Here is a 22045-nt window from a genome sequence, read left to right as displayed (position 1 = left end):
ATGTAGAGCAGTAGCCCCATGCACCTTAGCTAGGGGAACACCTTGGATAGAAAATAATGGTGACCACTAGAGATTATGTCAGTTCATGGAGAGCCCATCTTTGAACCCATTGCCAAGCTAGCAAAGGTAGGGCATAAATTCTTCCTAGGCTTTCCAAATACTCTTGGCAACAAAAGTACCTTGAATTTGGATAGGTTCAGTGGTGACAAGAAGATTCTGAAACCCAATCCCCTTCTAGGCTAGCTGGTGAACTAGAAAGCATGAAGAAATAAATTTTCTTAACAAAATATTCCAGGCTTCATTCTCAGAAAGAGCTTGAATCACCCTTTTGACACATAAAGCACTACCTTGCTTCTAGGTGGAGAACAAGCCTAGGCCACCAGACTCTTTGGGAAGACAACAAAAATCTTGAGTAACTCTATGAAAGCCTTGGTGAGAAATGTCTAATTCCTAGAGGAAGTCACATAAAAGGTGCTTGAGCTTAAGGTAAGAGGCCCTTGAAGGAACCCAACTAGAGGAATAGTATACATGGGTGGCAACCAACAGTTTAGAGCAAATCTAGAATTTGCTTGCAAGGAGAGAAGTTTGGTGATCCAATACTCTAGCTTCTTCTCTATTCTAGCAAGAACTACATTTCAGAGCTCTATAGATGAGGCTTGAAAGGAAAAAGAGATGCCCAAAAAATGAAAGACCTCCCCATGTTGAACCCATTTCCATTGATATTGCTTAAGCCAAGCAGGATGAGGAAGGGAAGACTACTTGTACCAAAGAGTTTTCTGCCATTGAATAGCTAACCCTAAAGCAAGACAGAATGTGTCAAGACATTGCAAAATGGAGGCAACATTCTCTTCATTCTCTATGAGAGTGAAGCAGTAGCCATTTGTGAAATGACTATTCACAAGATAATCAAGGGAATTTAGGAGGGAAATACCTTGGACCCTCTTTTGTGAGATGGCATTTGTGAGAAAATACCAAAAACCTTTTGCTACCAACACATATAAAGAGGGTGCCAGTGGGCCTCCTTGTCGAATTGAATAATAAAGAGAAAAATCTTGAGACTAATAGTCATTAATGGAGATGGAGGTAGAGGCATCTTCAAAAAGCATCTGGACTGATAGTAAAAAAGTAGGGCCCAACCCAAGAGCTTGAAGCATTGTAAGGATGAAAGGCCGCTCAATCTAGTCATAAGCTTTGGCTAAATAAATTTTGAGAAAGATGACCTATTTCTTGGAATGTTGAGCCCATTCCATCCCTTTCCAAATAGCAATTATATTGTCTAGGATATAATAGGATTTGATAACACCTATTTGTTTAGGCAAATGGTTTGAGGAAGAAGATGATGGATTTTAAGAGAGGGAGCCCTAACTATGATCTTGTAGGAGACATTCAACAAATTAATAGGCCTCCAATTGCATATCTCTTTAGGGTCACCCACCTTAGGGATGAATTTTATATTTCCATTGTTAATAATATTTCTTAGAGAATAGGAATTGCAGGCCTCAATGTAAACCTTATGCATGTGTGATCCAACCTCATCCCAACATGTTTTGTAAAATTCATAAGGGAAACCACCACAACTAGGGGCCTTATCATCCACCATGGAGAAGAAAACTTCCTTAAGGTCTATTAAAGTGATCTTCTACTCATAGAATGCATATTGTTTTGAAGCGAGTCTTTTAGGAGTGACAGAAAATAAAGCCTGCAAGGCTTGGTTTCAGGCTACCAAGGGAACTTTTCATAGTGGTGAATGAAAGCTTGGAGGATGTTAGGAAGCTCACAAAAGATGTGTTGAGCCTCCTAAATGCATTCAATCCCCACCACAGAGTGGTGAGCCCTCAATGCATTGAAAAATTCTTTGGAAGCTTGATCACCAACCTCCAGCCACTGCATGCAGGCTTTGAGTTGAGCTCCCCGGGTAGTATAATTGTTTGGAACCTACTTCTAGTGGCAAAGGTTGGCAATTCAAACCTAGAGATTTTTATCAAATGGATTCATGGAAAGAGCTTCAGTGACCATACAAAGATCTTTAGTAGTAGCCTCATAGGATCTCTTGTAGTAAGTGGCCAACTGCCTCTCATAAATGTGAAGAAACCTCATAGTACAGGTGATGGCATCATTCCACCACTAGATCCACCTAGAGGAAGAGTGGGGCCTAGGTACAAGTTTCCAAGTTTTTAAAGTATGAGCAATGGTGGGTGGATGGGACAACACTGAACTACTAACATAAAACTGAGTTTTACAATTACAAGGAGGGATACAATCCTAGGTAATGGAGCAGTGGATTGAAGTATGGTCTGAAAGAGACACATCATGGAGTAGAGTGATAGGTAGCAAACTCGTGTGAGAAAAAGAGAAAAAGGACTGACAAAAAATCATAGCATTGTCCAACCTTTTAAGGACCTTGTCAGCTCCCTCTTGAAAGTTGGACCATGTGTACCATACACCATCAGTCCAACAATGATGAACATTGGGATCAAAAAGACCCAACTTGTTCTGCATGTGAAACTAGGCTTCTCACTCTCTAGCTGACCATCAAAAAGGTAGAAGGCCCACTATATCAATAGCCAACTCATCCATATTAAAATCTCCACAAGATATCTAGGTGGTAGGGGACAAAGAATTAGCTAGCCACCTCCATAAGTGTGAGCACTCAACTGCATCATTAGGGGCATAGATATTGACAATGCCAAAAGAATGATTTTGAGAAGATGACAAAATTCAAACAACACCTACATGGGGTCAGAACCATGGGAAATAACAAAAGGGAAAAGATAAGGGGAGAGGAGAGTGACTACACCACCTTGACTAGCTTCATGCTAAGAAGTAAAGCTAATGCCATCCAGCCATATCACATGGCAAGCTGAATTGAGAAGAAACCTAGAGACTTTGACTTCTTGTAGGCACAAAAAATCAATATTGCCAACCCTATGCTTGGTATCACAAACATAATATTTTCTAGGGAGGTCTGTTAGCCCCACACATTCTAGGAGAGAAAATTCATTATAAACTAGCTTTCATATTCTCCTCATCCTCAAGTGAGGAAAAGTTGTTATGCAATAAAGTGGAGGATTCAAATGGGGGTTTGCCAAAAGTGATCACTCTTTGTTTATCCCAAATGATAGCAACTACATTCTAGCCTTCAAGGCTATGAGATCAATGGATAGATAGAGAGGAAATAATAGAAGCTGCTTGAGGTGCACAAACCCAAGCAACTTGGACCTCCAACTATTATGTCTCCTACAACACAAGGTTTGAAATAAGTGGAGGCACAACCATGGGAACCTTTGGTGTTGTGAGCATAAGAGGAGCCACACTGGACCTAAGAGAGTCAGGTTCTTGAGAAATAGGGCTTGGCTTAGTAGTGCCCTTGCTTTTCTTGACAACTGTTGTCCACTCATCTTTCTTAACGATCAGAGCCAGCTTGGATTCCTGCATCAAAGAGAAATTGTGCTCATGAAGAGGAAATCCTTTATCTTATGGCTAGTAGATTGATAGTAAAAGAAAGTATTTGGGATATTTAGGGAAAACACCTTTTGGATAAAGGTGGTAGAACCTATTTTAATTTCCACAGATTCTTTAAGGTCCCTAGAGAGGTTGGCCTCAATCCAAACCCTCTGCTAAGGGTGGGCATTCAAAAAAATTTCTAGTTCCACACAAATCACTTTTCCCACAGTTTGGGCAATTTTTGGAGAAAACACTAGCAAGGGATGGGTAGCCCAAGGAGCTCTACCCAAACTAGAACCCTAAGTTTGTGGTCATCCAAGATGCAAAAGTCTTGAGACCATCTCTTAAAAACAAGCAGAGATGAGCAAAGTGTCCATGGCCCATGGCTGAAAATGCTCTCATCCGAGGAGGGGTTATCAAAATGAAACAAAAAAATTCCTTAGTGAGGTTCTAAATCCCTTCAAGGTGAATCCCTAGGGGGGCTTAGGCCTTGGATACCCATTCATGTAGCATGCTTTTAGATGGAGTGAGAGCCACAAAATACCCAATAAAGGTTTTTGTTTCTAGCCATTCACAAGAAAATTCAAAAGTAGAAATATTCAAAACTAGGTTGGGAGAGGAATTACCTCATGAATTACCTTGGGCACATATTTGTGTAGGTGTTTGTTCAGTAGGGCCATTTTCACATACAGCAACAACTCCAGCACTAGTAGTAATTGTTGGGCCAAAGAGGGACAAGGCTATTATATCCTAAAGTAAATTCTTGCACTAAATGTAGAATGATAGATAGTAAAGCAGAAAGGGCTTAGACACAAATTGTTCAAACCCTACCAAAGAATATCCTTACATTTCTATTGCAAGTCAGTAAATGAACTCATTACCACTATGCTAACATGGGATTAGAGTCTCCATCAAATAATTCACAAAGATTATATAATACACTACAATGTTGAATTAGAGGTCTTTGGGGAATTAAACTCTCTCAAATGTTTATATGATCCTTGACCAATCAACAACACACATGATTATGCTTGTCACTTACAACAAGGACTATATTTATGATTAACATTCATGGCATGTTAATTTGATTTCATTAATTCTCAATCTTGGGGTTCTTTGGAAAAAGAAAATATTATCTTTGATGACCTAATAATCCTTCAAAGGTTTTAGGATCCAAACTTCACTACATCACAAAAATACAAGTGCCATACATAGTTTTCATCATAAAAGTTAGTTAATTATTCATACTAAATAAAACAAGGATATCTTATACAACACTCCATAAAAGACTTGTATGAAAATTAGTTGTAGTGTTGATGCATCCTCATCTTATTTCAAGTTACTTCTAATAAATACAATATCAAATAAGAAACAAGAACTTTTAATAATGTTATGTACATTATAACAATATTATACCTAGGTACATAGTCAACCATGTCTTTCATAATAGATTAATTCTTTAGAATCTTTTGAATGACATTAAAAAAAAGGTTTATGATAACATATCTAGAAATTGATAGAATCCAATTGTTGAATTCAAACTTGTGTACCCAATATGGAGACCTACTTTACTATCTTAATAAAGTGTCAAACAATTCACTATTTTTTTCTATTAGGGCATCAAGTTTTTTGCACAATACCTGCCTATTCAATATTGAACCAAAATAAAATGCAAGTGTATTTAGTATTATTCTAAATGAATCAAGAATTGCTTTTCGTCATCCAATTCCATCAACGATATCAACATACCCTTGTAAACAACTCTAGAACCAAGGGTTTTAAACTAGTTTTTTTGGAAAATCACTAGATCTTCCATTATACATCATGTCATAATTTATAACTAGATTTTTTTTTAAAAAGATAAATATTCCAAAAAAACTTCCTAATTGAGTTTGGTGTTTATTCAATCCATCTACTAAGGTAAAAATGCATAAAGAAATAAATAAACATGTGTGGTCGAGTTGTAAATGAAGGACAATTGAACTAAAAACACAAAATTGAAATATTAACTTGAATATGAATACGTTAAATCATTTAATAATGGAGAAAAAATAATTTTGGGTTTCCAATCTTCAATTATGTATCAACATCCTCAATTACATGACTAACTCATTATTGTTGTAGGAAAAGGTTGAGTAGCTAGAGTTGTTTTTGTTTATCCTTATTACCATACCTCAAAATTGACTTATCCCATAATGCCCCACTAGGGAACCCAAGAGAAATTAACCTACAATATCACTAAGTTTTCTAAAAATAGTTTTTCGAAGAATTAAAATGATCAAGAGATAAAACATTAGGATTAACCATAGATAAAAAATAATAGTTACATGCAAATATAGCCAATATCAAAAAAAAAATAAATCACACAAAAAGTAACACAAGGCACAAGGATTTAATGTTTTTCACCTAATATTTGGGCTACATCCACCAACTACAAGTCTAATATTATTACCATCTAGTGATTACAATCTAAAATCCCTTACAACTTAGTATTACTTCAAGAAGCTAAAATATCATCATAGATTAATGAAATCCCTAAGCCTAGGCAATTTTATACAAGATCTTTGCCACTTACAAAATTTGGGCTAGAACAAGTCACCCAATATAAAAATAGTAGTTTACATCTTTTATAATAATAGAGTCATTTTTTGGCTTCGAGGATGCGACCCCCCCAAAACCCTCTCAGGGGCATTACCACTAGAGCCCAACCTATACCATGCTGAGGAGTACACTTGGGGCACAACCCCAAAAACCCACATGGGGCACTGCCCCTTTACCCCATGTTGGAGGCATTGCTTGCAAATCCCTATATAAATAATTTGGAGGGAAATTGCATCAAATAAATACCTATGTATGATTAGGCTTGGAGATTGATCATAGCACTACTAAACTTGTAGCTCCATCTGGAATATCAAACCATCCTAAACTCTATCTTTCTTTTATTTTGTTTAGTTTAGAAGGCTAACTAAAGTTGAAGAGGTGCTTAGCTTCTCCCTTGTCACTACCTTGGTAAACATATCTATTGGATTATCATTTGTATGTATCTTCTCTAGCTTTAACTATCCATCATCCAAAACTGATCAAATGAAATAGTACCACAAATATATATGTATTTTATCTTTGAACGTACAATAAAATTCTCAGCAAGAAGAATGGCACTCTAGCTATTTGTAAACAAATAATTATCATGCAGTGGGTGTCCCAATTCTTCCATGAGGAACTGGACCCATATCATCTCCTTGGTTAGCTTTGTAGCAACAAAGTACTATACCTCTATAGTGGATAAAGCATTAACCTTCTGCAACCAAGAAATCCAATTCATGGTTGTCCCATGAACAGAAAATACATAACCTATAGTACTCTACTTGATATTGATATTCCCTACCAAATTTGAGTCAACATAACCATGTAAATGAGTACTAGAGCCCCCAAAATGTAACCACTTACTAGATTTTCATCTCAAATATCCGAGAATCCATTTATCTACATTCCAATGCTGAATCCCTACATGACTCATACACCTGCTAACAACTCCCACTACATGTACAATATCTAGCCTAGTATATATCATAGCATACATTAAACTTACTATAGTTAAAGCATAAGTTACCTTGGAAATTTTAGGCTTTTCTTCTTGTATTTTTGGACAAATCACCTTAGTCAATTTTAAATGACTAGATAAAGGTGTGCTAACAACTTTAGCATTCTCAATAAAGAAACATTGCAACACCTCAATATAATTATCCTAAGATAATGCCAAATTTTTATTCTTTCTATATTTGCAAAATTTCATACCATGAATTTTTTTTGCTGGCACCAAATTCTATTGTGATGTGGAGCCTAACAAAATGCAGAGGTTTACTTAGTATAATTTCCCCCTTGATTATTTCTATAGGCATTTGGGTGTAGTGCCACCAAGAATAGGTCAAGGGGTAGTGCACCATGTGGGCTCCTAAAGTAGCACCCCAGGTGCACTCCCCATCATAATATAGGGTCGGGTTAAGGGGCAATAGCCTTGCAGGGATTTTTGTAGGTAGCACCCCTAAAGCTAAAAATGATTAACTATTGTGAAAGGCATCGGCTACTATTTTTCCACTAGATGACTTATTCTAGCCCTAATTTTGTAAGTAGGAAAAGCTTTTATAAAATGTCTTAGGCTTAGGGATATCATAATGTAGGATGATCTATTTTAGCTTCTGGCAGTGAAATTTAGTTGTAAGGGATTGTGGATTGTAATCACTAGATAATAATAATATCGGACTTGTTGTTGGTGGATGTAGCCTAGGGATTGGGTGTACCATGCTAAATCCTTGTGTCTTGTGCTCTCTTTTTTGTGATTAATTATTTTTTGATTTTGTTTATTTTTTCATGTAAATATTATTTTTGTCCATGGTTAATCCTATCAAGTGGTATTAAAGCCAAACTATTATCATTTTTTTAGCTATCCTCTATAGGAAGGTCTTATGATTGGGTGGGAGTCTCACGGCTAAGTTGGAGTGATGGTAGAAGAGGGTAATATGAAGGTTGAGAAGTATAATGGGTGAAACTTTTAGTTATGGAAAATGGAAATGGAGGACTATCTTTATTAGAAGGATTTATGGAGTTCATTGGAAGGAAAAGCCAAGAAACAAGAAACTTTGACAAATGAGGAGTGGGAAATTTTGGCCAAAAAGACACTTGGAAGTATTTGAATATGCCTAGTACAATTAGTGACATTTAATATTACAAAATATAATATGGCAGAAAAGTTGATACAAATCCTAGTGAAACTATATGGAAAACCCTCTGCTTCAAATAAGGTATTTCTCATTAAGCATTTATTTATTATGAAGATTCCAAAAGGTGGATCTGTTGGAAATCATTTAAATAAATTTAATACAGTTGCTACTTAATTATATTCTATAACATGTTAATTTCAATGATGAAATTAGGGATCTCTTGATTTTGTGTTATTCTCCTGAAAGTTGGAATGGGTTGGTAATAGATGTACATAGTTCTATTTTTGGATCTAATATCCTAAAATTTGATGATGAGATTGGTGTTATTCTAAGTGAGGAAACGCATAAAACATTAGGTGCATCTACATCAGGAAGTGCTTTGAATGCACAAAGTAGAGGCAAAACCTCTCAGGGAGGAAGTTATTTTGAAATAGTGGGAAATAAAACGGAAAATTAAAGTGGAAGAGGTCTCAATCTAGAACAATAAGACATTGTTGGTACTATGGGAAACTAGGGCATAAGAAGAAATATTCTTAGACTTGAAAGAAAAATGAAGGAGATAAACTAGTATGGAACAAAGAGGAAAATGTGGTAAGTAACAAATCCAAAGATGGTGATGTTTTTCTTTCTTTAGAAAGTGTTGATGATTCTTTGGTTTTAGATTATGTAGCTCCATTTCATGCTATACCCCATAGAGGTTATTTTAGTGATTGTGTCTAAGGGGATTTTGGGCTTGTTTAATTAGGGATAATGAAACCGATTAGATTTTTGGAAAGGGAAAAGTTAATATTAAGTTGCATAATGGGAATCCTTGGCTACTACATGAGGTAGAAAATGTTCCAAGGCTAAGTAGAAATTTAATTTCAGCAGGGCAACTCAATGATGAGGGTTGCATAGTTACTTTTAATGATAAAAATTGAAAAGGTTTTAAAAGGTACCCTTGTAGTAAAAAATAGGTGCAAAAGTAGGGACCTTGTATCTTTGTATAGGTCATTCTATTCCTTCTACTTTAATTATTTTAGAGAAAAATGAAGGTCTAGGGGCAGTTTCTATAGTTGAGAAGGGAGAAGAAATAGTGGTTGTAAGTTATTATATAATGCTATGACACACCAAAGTTGGGAACATGATTGAGAAAGGTATTGAAATTACTTCATTCAAAGAAAGGTTTACTAGGTCTAAAACATGTCAATATGGATTTTTGTGAAAGTTGTGTTTATGAAAACTAAAAGAGAGTTAGTTTTATGAAGAGTGGTAAGGAAAACAAAAACTAGAAATTGGAGCTTGTGCATATAGATGTATGGGGACTAGCTCAGGTGTCTTCCCTTGGTGGATGTCATTACTATGTTACATTTATTGATAATGCAACTAGAAAATTGTTTTTTTATTTCTTTATATAGAAATTTGATGTATTTAAAACTTTTAATAAATGGAAATGCTTGGTTGAAAATGAGATTAGTAAGAGATTAAAATGTCTCAGGTCTGATAATGGTGGTGAGTATTGGATTTATGAATTTTAATATTATTGTTCCATTAATAGTATTCATAGAAAAAGAATTGCTCCAAGGACTTTGTGGTAAGATGGTGTGGCTAAATACATGAATGAGACAATAATGAAGTGTGCAAGGAACATCAGGTTGTATGGTGGGTTGCCCTTAAATATGTGGGTAGAGACTATTAATAATGTTATATATTTGATTAATAGAGGTCCCTCTACTCCTTTGGGTTGTGGTATTGTAGAGGAAGCATGGGCTGGTAAGAAGGTGAGTTATTCCTTTCTCAAAACCTTCTATTGTGAAGCATATGCAAACATAGATTCTGCAAATAGAACCAAGCTAAAAGCTAAGTCAAAGAAATGTGTATTCATTGGATATGAAATTGTTGAATTTAATTATAGGTTTGGGATTTTGAAAATCATAAAATCATAAGTAGGGATCTCATATTCGATGAGAAAGAATTATAAAAAGATCTATTACAACAACATGATAAGAAAGAAAATGATTATGTAGTCTTGGATGATACTCAAAAGGAAGATTTTCTAGTATTTCCTCATGCTCTGCAACAACTGTAACAACAAATACCACACACCCTAGTGAATATTAGATGGTCAACAAGACTAAGTAGAGCTCTAGAAATATTTTCTCCTATTTGTACTCTATTTTACTAACTAATGTTGGTGAACCTGAATGTTATGATAAATTTGTGTGGGTGGATACTAAGATTTAGTGGGAGTATGCAATAATAGAAGAAATGGACTCCTTGCTAAAAAAACTAGACATGGGATTTATGCAAGTTACCTGTAGGTGAAACGGCTTTACAGAAAAAATGGGTTTATAGGTTTAAAGAAGAGGATGGAGGTAAGAAAATATTTAAAGTTAGGTTAGTTGAAAAAGATTTTTCACAAAAAATGGGCATTGATTTTGATGAGATATTTTCTCATATTGTTAAAATGACTTCTATTCATATTGTTTTAAGGATTGTGGCTATTGAAGATATATATTTGTAGTAGCTTGATGTTAAAAAAACCTTTCTTCATTGTGATTTGGATATGAAGAGATATTTATGACATAGCCATAGGGGTTTGAGGTCAAAGGTAACAAGAACTTAGAGTGTAGATTGAAGAAATATTTATATGGCTTGACACAAGCTCCTCTATAATGATATCTTAAATTTGGCAATTTTATGCATGAGCATGGTTACACTCAATGTTGTTCTAACCATTGTGTTTATTTTAAGAGGTTAGATGATTATGACTACATTATTTTATGTTTATATGTTGATGATATGCTTGTAGGTAGTTGTAAAATTAATTACATTAAGGGGCTAAAATGACACTTGACTCATTCATTTGTTGTGAAGGATTCAAGGTAGAAAAATAAATCTCTTGTATGAAGATCTGTAGAGATAGAATTTTTTTTAAAAAATTTGACCTTATCTCATGCTGATTATATTGTGAAGGTGTTGCAAATTTTCTCAATGGAGAATGCTAGAGTTGTCAGCACACCTTTAGCTAGTCATTTAATATTGACTAAGGAGATGTGTCCAAAGACACAAGAAGAGGAGGAAAAAAATTTCGAGATGGATGCTTTAGTTGTAGAAAGTTTGATGTATGTCATGGTATGTACTAGAGGCTAGATATTTCACATGTAGTGGTAGTTGTTAGTAGGTTTATGAGTTATCCTAGAATTGAGCATTGGGATGAAATCAAATGGATTCTCAAGGAATTTCATTTTGGAGATATGGGTGATGAGCTCTACTAGGGTTTGTACGGTTTACATCTAAGCCCTTTCTACCTTAGTATCTATCATTCTAAATTTAGTGTGGGAATTTATTTTAGGATATAATGGCCTCAACCCTCTCTAGCCAAGTAGTTGCTACTAGTGTTGGAGTTGTTGCAGTATACAAAAATGGGCCTACTGAGAAAATGCCTATGCAAATTTGTGCCTAAGCTATTTCATGAGATAATTCCTCTCTCAACCTTGTTCTCAATATTTCTACTTTTGAATCTTCTTTTAAATGGCTCAAAACCCAAACCCTTATTGGGTATTTTTTGGGTTGCACTCCATTTGAAAGCACACTACATGAATGGGTTTCCAAGGCATGGTCCCCTCAGGGGATTCACTTTCAAGGGGATACAAACCTCACTAAGGGTTTTTTTCTTGTTTCATTTTGGTAACCTCTCCTAGGTTGAGAGAATTTTTTAGCCATGGGTCATGGACCATTCACTCATCTTTGCTTGTTTTTTAGAGAATTTTTTCATCTTAGATGACCACAAACTTAGGGTTCCAATTTAAGTAGAGTTCCTCGGGCTGCCCATCCCTTGTTGGTCTTTTCTCACATAAATTTTCCTAACTATGGGCAAAGTGATTTGCGTGGAACTAGACAAAATTTTTAATGCCTACCCTTAGCGGAGGTTGTATGTTGAGGTCAACCTCTCTAGGGACCTCATAGAATCTATGGAAACTAAGATTGGTGAGAGCATCTTTACCCAAAACGTGCTTTACCTAAATCTTCCAAATACTTCCTTTTGATATCAATCTACTAGCCATAAGATAAAGGATTGTCCTCTTCTTGAGTGCAATCTCTCTTCAGTGCAAGAATCCAAGTTGGCTCTGGCCATTAAAAATAATGAGTTGACAACAATTGTCAAAAAAAGAAAGGGTGCTACTAAGCCAAGCCCTATTTCTCAAGAACCTAGCCATCCTAGCTCCTTTTGTGCCCATGACACCAAAGGTTCCTTTGTCATAGGGGACAGAACAATTAGAGGTCCAATCTACTTGGGTTCATGCACCTCAAGGAGCTTCTATGATTTCCTCCCTGTCTCTCTTTTTCTCTTGTAGCCCTAAAGGCCATAATGTAGTTGCTATCATTGGGGATAAACAAAGAGCCATCACTTTGGGTGGCCTCTCATTTGAATCCTCTGCATTCTTGCATAACAAATTTTCCTTTCTTGACGATGAGGAGAATATGCAAGCTGGTTTATAATGAATTTTCTCTCCTAGAATATTCACAGGCTAACAAACCTCCCTAGAAAATATTATGTTCATGATACCAAGTGTAGGCTTGGCAGTATTGATGTTCTATACCTGAAAGAAGTCAAAGTCTCTGGTTTTCTTCTCAACTCAACTTGTCATGTGATATGGCCAGATGGTGTTAGCTTTGCTTCTCAACATGAAGTTTGTTGAGGTCGTGTAGTTACTCTCATCTCCCCTCAACTTTTCTCTTTTATTATTTCCCATGGTTCTTACCCCATGTAGAGAGTTGTTTAGATTTTGCTATCTTTTCAAAATCATTCTTTTGACATTATCAATATCTATTCCCCTAATAATGTGGTTGTGTGCTCACACTTGTGGAGGTGGCTAGCTAATTCTTTGCCACTTGCCACCTAGATATTTTATGGAGATTTTGATATGGTTGAGTTAGCTATTGATAAAGTTGGCCTTCTACCTTTTTGATTGTCAGCTGGAGAGTGAGAAGATTGGTTTTACATGTGAAACAAGTTGTGTCTCTTTTATCCCAATGTTTATTGCTATTGGACTGATGGCATCTAGTAAACATGGTCCAACTTTCAAGAGGGAGCTAATAGGGTCCTTAAAAGGTTGGATCATTCTATGATTTTTGCTCAATCCTTTTACTCTTTCTCTCACATAGGTTTGCTACCTATCACTCCACTCCCTAATGTGACTCTTTTAGACTAATTTCCCATCTACTTTTCCATTACTTATCATTCCACCCCTCCTCATAATTATAAAACTTAGTTTTACCTTAATACGTATATGTTGTCCCATCTACTAAATGCCCCTCATATTTTACAAACTTGGAACCTTGAACCTAGGCCCCCCTAGGTGGATTAAATGGTGGAATGATGCCATCACTCATACTACAAGGTTTCTTCAGATTTATGGGAGGCAACTAGCCACCAACCACAAGAGATCCTATGGGGCCACTAACAAAGATCTTTTTACAACCACTAAAGCTCTTGCAATGAATCCTTTTGATATTGATCTCTAGGTTTGGCTTTCCAACCTTCACCACTAGAAATAGGTTGTATAAAATTATATTGCACGGGAAGCTCAACTCAAAGCTTGCCTTCACTAGCTGGAGGTTGGTGATCAAGCTTCCAAGGAATCTTTCAATGTGTTGAGGGCTTGCCACTTTGCGATGCAGATCAAATGAAATCAAGAGGGTCAACACACCTTCTATGAGGTTCCTGACATTCTCCAAGTTTTCTTTTTCCACTATGAAAAAATATTCATAGCACAAGGTCCTTCGATAGCTCGAGACCAAGCCTTGCAGGCTTGTTTGGCTATTACTCCTAAAAGAGTCACTCTAGAAAAAAAATGTGTTCTGTGAATAGAAGCTCACTTTAGCAAACTTCAAATAATCTATCTTCTCCATGGTGGACCATAAGGTCCCTGGTTGTGATGGCTTCCTTGTGAATTTTACAAAACATTTTGGGATAAGATTAAACCAAACCTGCATAATGTTTATATTGAGGCCTACAATTCTCATTCTATAGGCAATATTATTAACAAGGGGAATATAAAATTCATACCTAAGGTAGGTGACCCTGAAGACATATGCAATTGGAGGCCTATTATTTTCTTGAATGTCTCCTACAATATCATTGCCAAGGCTCTCTCTCTTAAAATCTATCATCTTCTTCCTCAGATCATTTGCCTTGAGCAAACAGGTTTTATCAAATCCTATTATATCTTGGACAATATAATTTTTGTGTGGGAAGGGATGGAATGGGCTCAAAATTCCAAGCAATAAGAAATATTTCTCAAAATTGATTTTACCAAAGCTTGTGACTAGATCGAGTGGCCTTTCATCCTTACAATGCTTTAGACTCTTAGGTTTGGCCATAATTCTTTACAATTAGTCCATATGCTTTTTGGAGATGCCTCTACTTATATCTCCATTAATGGCCATTAGTCTCAAGCTTTTGGGCTTTATCATTTAATTCAACAAGGAATCCCATTGGTGCCCTCTTTATATGTGTTGGTAACATAAGGTTTTGGGCATTTGCTCACAAATTTCATCTCACAAAGAAGGGTCTAGGGTATTTCCCTCTTAGATTCCCCTGATCGGCTTGTGAATGGTCATTTTGCAAATGAATCCTTCCTCAAATACTCTCATAGAGGATTAAGAGAGTGTTGCCTCTACTTTGCAAGGTCTTCACTCATTCTATCTTGCTTCAAGGTTTTCTATTTGGTGGTACAAAACCCTTTGCTACAGGTAGTCTTCCCTTCCCCATCCTGCTTGGCTTGAGCAATATCAATATAAATGGGTTTAGCATGGGGAAGTCTTTCATTTTTTGGGCATCCCTTTTTCCTTCCAAGCTTTAGCTTTCGAGCTTTGGAATGTGGTTCTTGCCAGAATAGAGAAGAAGCTAGAGTATTAGATCCCCAAACCTCTCTCTCTTGCGAGAAAATTCCAAATTTTCTCCAGAGTGTTGGTCACCACCCATGTATATTATTCTTCCTATTGGCCTCCTTCAAAGGCCTCTTACCTCAAACTCAAGCACCTATTACGTGACTTCCTTTGGGCATCAAGCACTTCTCGCCAGGGATTTCATAGAGTCACTTGGGATTTTTGCTATCTTCCCAAAGATTCTAGTGGCCTAGGCTTACTATCCACCCAGAAGCAACAAACTACTTTATGTTCCAAATGGATGATTTGAGCTCTTTCATGTAATAAAGCCTAGAATATTTTGTTAAGACATTACATTTCTTTAGGCTTTCTAGTTCACTAGCCAGCCTAGAAGGGGATTGGGCTTCATACCCTTCTTCTCACCATTGAACCTATCCAGATTTGGGGTATTTTGTTACCAATAGTATTTGGAAAGTATAGGAAGCACTTAAGCCCTAGATTCACTAGGTTGGTAATGGGTTCAAAGATGGGCTCTCCATGAACCAACACAATCTATGGTGCTCACCTTTATTTTCTATCCAAGGTGCTCCCCTAGCTAAGGTGCATGAGGCTAGTGCTCTGTATTTTCTTAAATGTGGCATAAGGACCCCTAAAGATATTTTCTCTAGAGTTAATATGAGTTTATAGTCATGGGAGGACATGAAAGTGCAACTCTGGCTCACTCATCTAGATTAGAAGACTGTTTTTATGGTACCTCCACATTTATTACATAAAGTGGGTATTTAGGCCTCTCACCCTTGGTGGAAAGAATAGAAGTGGTATCTAAACACCTTGTTAACCAACTATAAGCCTAGGCTATGCTACTAATGGTTGGTTCCTCATCTACCCATGGTTGATTTTCTCAACCAATGATGGCATTTGTAATCTTCTCGCCATACTTAGAGTCATAGGTTGTCCACTATGTGGCACACCATAACTGAATCCAAAATTGGTCATTTTTCTTGGTGTATTCTTTTATAGGGCTTGTCTTTGGGCCCCTGGCTGCAACACCTAGGAGTTTGTAACCCTCGTTGCCCTTTCTGTGGTCAACCAAAGAGTTTTTTCCATATAATTTTTTTTTTATATGAGCTCAATGTTATTGGGGATGGATCCATGATCTCTTTTTCCCCTTTTGTGTAGAACCTTTTTCTTGGCATATGGTTGTTCTAAATGATAATACTCAAATACCCTTCAAGTATTGCCAAATATGGCATGCTTTTAGATTGGAGATCTTATTTAACATTTGGAAAGATTACAATATTGTTATTTATGCTAAAAACACACTTGACATTAATGTGGCTATGTACACTAAAGCATGTATTTATAACAATGTCATGTTACAAATTCAAGTACAAATAGATAAAGTGGTTTTGGAGGTGGCTCCTTTACAAGAGCTTTTGGCTCATTGGGGAAATGCCCCCTATATGGTAGCTCATGTTCTACCTGATTTGGCCTCCAATGACTGTACTCCTTGTAGTCAATATCAAGGATGTAGCAATTCTTCTTGCCACTTGCACATGCCTCACTCTCAACCACAATGCTCTTCTAGTGGTGGTGTTTTTGGTCCTGCCACTCTTCTAGAGGATTTGGTGGTTGGTACCGCTCTGCCTCACCTCCCCAAAGGTCTAGTTTGAGGTTGTCCCCAATGGCTCCTCCTACCAGTTGGACCTCTATGCACTCAAATGTCAAATGGGTGTTTCCTCAACTACACTTAGCCATTTCTCCTCCTAGGCTTGAGCGATAGAAAGATGAAGATAATGTTGCTACTTTTGATGATGGATGGACCCCCCTTGAGCTATCTACTCACCCCACCCTTTGGTATGGCTTTGATGATAAGGATCCTCCTCCTTTGGTTGGCATTGTGCTAGTAGTCTAAGGATTTCTATGTTTTTTATTGTTTTCTCAAAGTGTTTTTTTATGAATAATTGATTTCTAGCCTATGGCTATATGAACTTGTGGGGTGATCCTATTTACCGTAGCCCCTTTTTTGTGAATATGCAACTTTATTATATTTTTTTAATATAAGAAAGGGACTACTTATCAAAAAAAATGGATTCTCAAATATTTGAGAGGAACATCTAGTAAGTATTTACATTTTGGGGGTTCTACTACTGATTTACAAGGCTATGTTGACACAAATTTGGTAGGGCATATTAATACTAGGAGGAGTAATATAGGCTATGTATTTCCTATTGGTTGGGAAATAGTGAGCTTGGTTTCTCAGTTGTAGAAGAGGAATACCTTATCCACTAAAGAAGAAAAGTATGTTTATGCTACAAACATGTCCAAAGAAATGATATGGCATCAATTCTTCATGGATGAATTAGGACACCCACATTGGGATAATTATTTGTTCATCTATAGCTAGAGTTCCATTCATCTTGTGAAGAATTATGCTCTATATTCAAAGACAAAATCCATATAGTTGTGGTAACATTTCATTCGATCATTTTTAGATGATGGATAGTTCAAAATGGAGAAGATACATGCATATGATATTCAAGAGGATACTTTTACTGACTAAATAGAATAAAAGAACAAAAAACTCTAGAGTGGTTTGATATTCTAGTGGGAGCTACACATTTAGTAGTGTTATGATTCATCTCCAAGTGGGAGATTATTGTTGTGGAGTTTGATCAGTCTCCAAGTTGGAAATTATTGTGATGTGGATTCTAATCAATGGTGGAGGTTCATTTTATGTAGTTTCCCCCTAGATTATATCTACTATGGATTGGGAATAGCACCCTTGTTGGGTCCTAGGGTCGTACCCCAAGGTGCACTCCATGTCATAGTACATGGTGAGATAGAGGTGCAATGGCCCCATGGGAGTTTTCACAGGTAGTGCCCCTGCAGCCAAAAATGACTCACTATTGTACAAACATTGTTAGCTATTTTTCTATTAGATGACTTATTCTAGCCTTAATTTTGGAAGAGACAAAAGATTGTATAAAATGACTTAGGGTTAGGGATTTCATAATACATGGTTATTTTGTAGCTTCTTGTAGTGATATTGAGTTGTAAGGGATTGTGGATTGAAACTAGATAATAATAATATTGGACTTATTTTTGGTGGATGTAGCCCAAGGATTAGGTCAACCATATTAAATCCTTGTGTCTTTTGTTCCCTTTTGTGCAGTTTATTATGTTCTGATAATGGCTATATTTTCATTTTTTTTTTTTTTTTTTATGGTTATTACTAAAATGTCCTTCATAGAAAATGAATGTGTTAATTATTCTTTATCACCTCAATGTGATCCATGCTAGACCTAGATACAATCATATCATCAACATATAAATATAAAGTAATGTATATTTCATCATGTAACCTCCTAAAACAAACACAACAATGAGAATGATACCAAGTATAACCATGCTTATTCATATAACTATCAAATTTAAGATACAATTGTCGAGGTCCATGCTTCAAGCCATATAAACATTTCTTCAATCTACACACTAGATTCTCCTTACTTTTGACTTCAAATCCTTGTGGTTGTACCATATATACCTCTTCATCCAAATCACCATGAAATTTTTTTTTTAAACATAGAGCTGCTCCAAATGCAAATGGACAATAGCCACAATACTTAAAATAATGCGAATAAAAGTCATTTTAACAATAGGAGAAAATATCTTATCAAAATCAATTCTATTTTTTTGTGCAAATCCTTTTACACATAACCTAGCTTTAAATATGTTCTTACCCCCATCCCCTCCTCTCAACCTATAGACCCATTTATTATGTAAATCCCTTTTACTTGTAGACAACTTCCATAAATCCCATGTCTTATTTTTTAGCAAGGGGTCCATTTCTTCTTTCATTACAAACTCAGATTGAATCTTTATATCCACCTACATAGCTTTATAATAGCATTGAGGTTCACTAGCATCTATTAGTAAAATAGAATACAAAGAGGGAGAAAACGTTTCTAGAAGCCTAGTTAACCTTGTTGACCATTTAACATTCATTGAGGTGTGTGGTAACTATGCAACCCTCATCACACAGTTGCTTTGCTGAAATTTAATTGTTGCATGACCTTCGAACATGTATTACCTCTTGTCGTAGCCAATGATTCCCATTCTACAATTTAATCTTAATTTTGTGATTTTCAACAATCTGACATGGTTCATTATCCCCCAAATAAACAAGCCCAAAATCTCCTTGAAAATAATCAAGAAAATAACCTCCATGTGGAGTAACATGAAATGAAGCCATTGAATCTAAAACCCATGAATCATCAACACTTTCTAAGTAAATAAGAAAAACATCCTCTTAATATTTATTACTTACTACATTTGCCTCCTTTTTTGCATCTTATTTATCTCTTTCATTGTTCTTTTGGGTCTAGCAAGCTTTCTTCTTATGCCCTGGTTTTTCACAATACGAGAAATTTGTTGGTCCTTTGGATTAAGACCTCTTTCCCTTTAAGTTTTCTTTTGATTTCTCATTATTTCTAAAAAAGAATCTTTTCTTAATCATTTAGCCTTGGCTTTGTGCATTCAAAACACTTATTGATGTAGATCTATCTCACTTTTTCCTATGAGTTTCCTCACTTAGAAGAACACCAATCACATCATCAAATTTAGTGTATTAGGCCTAGAAAAAAAATTAGTCATATCCATGACTAAGCCACTCCACCTTTCTCGAAAAGAACACAAAATCAAAAGAGACCTAATCTATTCATCAAAATTAACATTCATAGAAGATAACTAACTAGTAACCAAATTAAACTTATTTAAATGATATGCAACATATTCACCTTCTACCATCTTCATTTTAAATGAATGCTTCATTAGAAATACATTGTTTGAAGTAGAGGGGTTTTCATACAACCTAACTAGGGTTTTCATCAACTCTTCTATTTTTCTTTTCTTTTGTAATATTAAATTCCACCGATTGTGCCAAATATAAAAAAATACTTCTAAGTCCCTTTTGATCTAAAATCTCCTAGTCTGAATCATCTATCATTGTTGTCTCTTTCTTGGATTTTCTGTGTAATGACTGCCATAAATTTATTTGATAAAGATAGTCCTCCATTTGCATCTTCGATAACTAAAAGTTATTCCCATTATAATTCTCAACCCTCATCTTATCCTTGTCTACCATTGGTCCCACTTAACCATGCAACTCCCCCTCAACCATGAGACGTTCTTTAAGTGGATAGCTAAAAAAATTTGGTGATACCTTGCTATAATATAACTTATTAGGATTAATCATGGACAAAAAATAATAGCTAGATGCAAATATAACCAATATTAGAAAAATAATAAATCACATAGAAGAGAAGACAGGACACAAGGATTTAACATGATTCACCCAATCAGTGACAATGTCGACCAACTACAAGTCCAATATTATTATTATCAAGTGATAACAATTCACAATCCCTTATAGCTCAATACTACCACAAGAAGCTATAATATTATCATACATTAATGAAATCTCTAATCCTAAGTCATTTTAAATAATCTTTTTGCCACTTACAAAATTAGGGCTATAATAAGTTTTTCAATAGAAAAATAGTAGATGATGCCTTTTATGACAATAGAGTCATTTTCACCTTCAAGGGCACTACCCTCAAAAAACTCTATGGAGGCATTTCCTAATGACCCTACAAGAAGCTTCCCATTGACCCCATATTGGGTGCACTGTCCCCAAACCACCATCAAAATAGTATGGGGGAAAAACACACTGAATAAAACTTTGATTCTAATTAGGCTCCACATCACAACATAACAAAGAGGAGGTAATAAATCACATAGATACATAAGAAATACAATATCAATTACATCTCTTAAGAGTTCCTTAATGTTGAATCACATATACAAGTTTCATTAAGTTTATGTTTCATAATAAAAAGAAAGTCCATGTCATAGAACAACCACAAGTATAAAATCATATGAAAGAATATAAAAGTACATAAGATGCCACATGGCATAACCAAAATGCATACTTGTCCTCTATGCAAGTCATCTAACATGAAATGGTAAAACAATATACATCATGATAAGATACAACATCTTGTAGGATCTCAAATAGCCAAAGTACAAAATACTAGAAGATGACCATAGAATATAATCACAAGATAAGAAGAATAGAATAATTGCACAAGGTGCATCCAGCATTAGCATCTAGTTGTAAGATCTCCAAAGTGTAAGAAAAAATACCACACAACCTCGTGGAACCTAAATGGCCCACTCCCACCATGCTAAGAAGATAATCTCAAATACCAAATAGATGACAATCTAAAATTCATAATAGGAATCTAGTTTAAAAAATTCGTAATGAAATCTATCTAAAATCTATCAAGTACACAAGTAATATCTAATGCTAGAGAAAACAAAGACATCTAGGAAACCTAATATGCATGTGGGAAAGTTTCATCACATGATTCAACTCTAAGGTTAACCTACTAACTCTTAGGACCTTGTCCCCCTAGTGACTCTACGTGGCATCAATATCCTTCCTTAGAAATATCAAATACACATCAAAATGCATTCCTAATGCTAGATCTACGATCAAATATCTAGAACCCAACTTGCTAACTTCTACCTCTTGCTTAACCTTCTAAACCTAAACCTAGACTCTCTATTTATAATTTCCAAAATAGCTTACAAAAGATTCTATATCTCTATATTAGATAAGGTTGACCTCAAAATAGTCTACACACAACCCATTGCGTGTTACTTAGATTAAATGCTTAGCTTAAATTAAATGAGCAAGGGGACCTAACTAAGAAACAATATAGAAAGCTCAATAAAAGAAGGAATTGAGTATTATAAGGAATAAATGACCAACTCAACACATGAAGCAACTTGGCCAACATAGGAACTCAATCGAAACTAGAGCTTAGTAATATTGGTGCTTACCATCAACTACAACATGGCAATGAAAGAACTCAATCAACATTGCACTTTGGTGATAACTAAGAAAAATAAGTAGGATAGCTCAGCAACCCAATATGCTCCTA

The sequence above is a fragment of the Cupressus sempervirens genome, chromosome 9 (assembly GCF_028749045.1).
Source record: "Cupressus sempervirens isolate cs-2001-9-10 chromosome 9, ASM2874904v1, whole genome shotgun sequence".
Lineage (NCBI taxonomy): Eukaryota > Viridiplantae > Streptophyta > Pinopsida > Cupressales > Cupressaceae > Cupressus > Cupressus sempervirens.
This window is presented reverse-complemented; position numbering follows the sequence as displayed.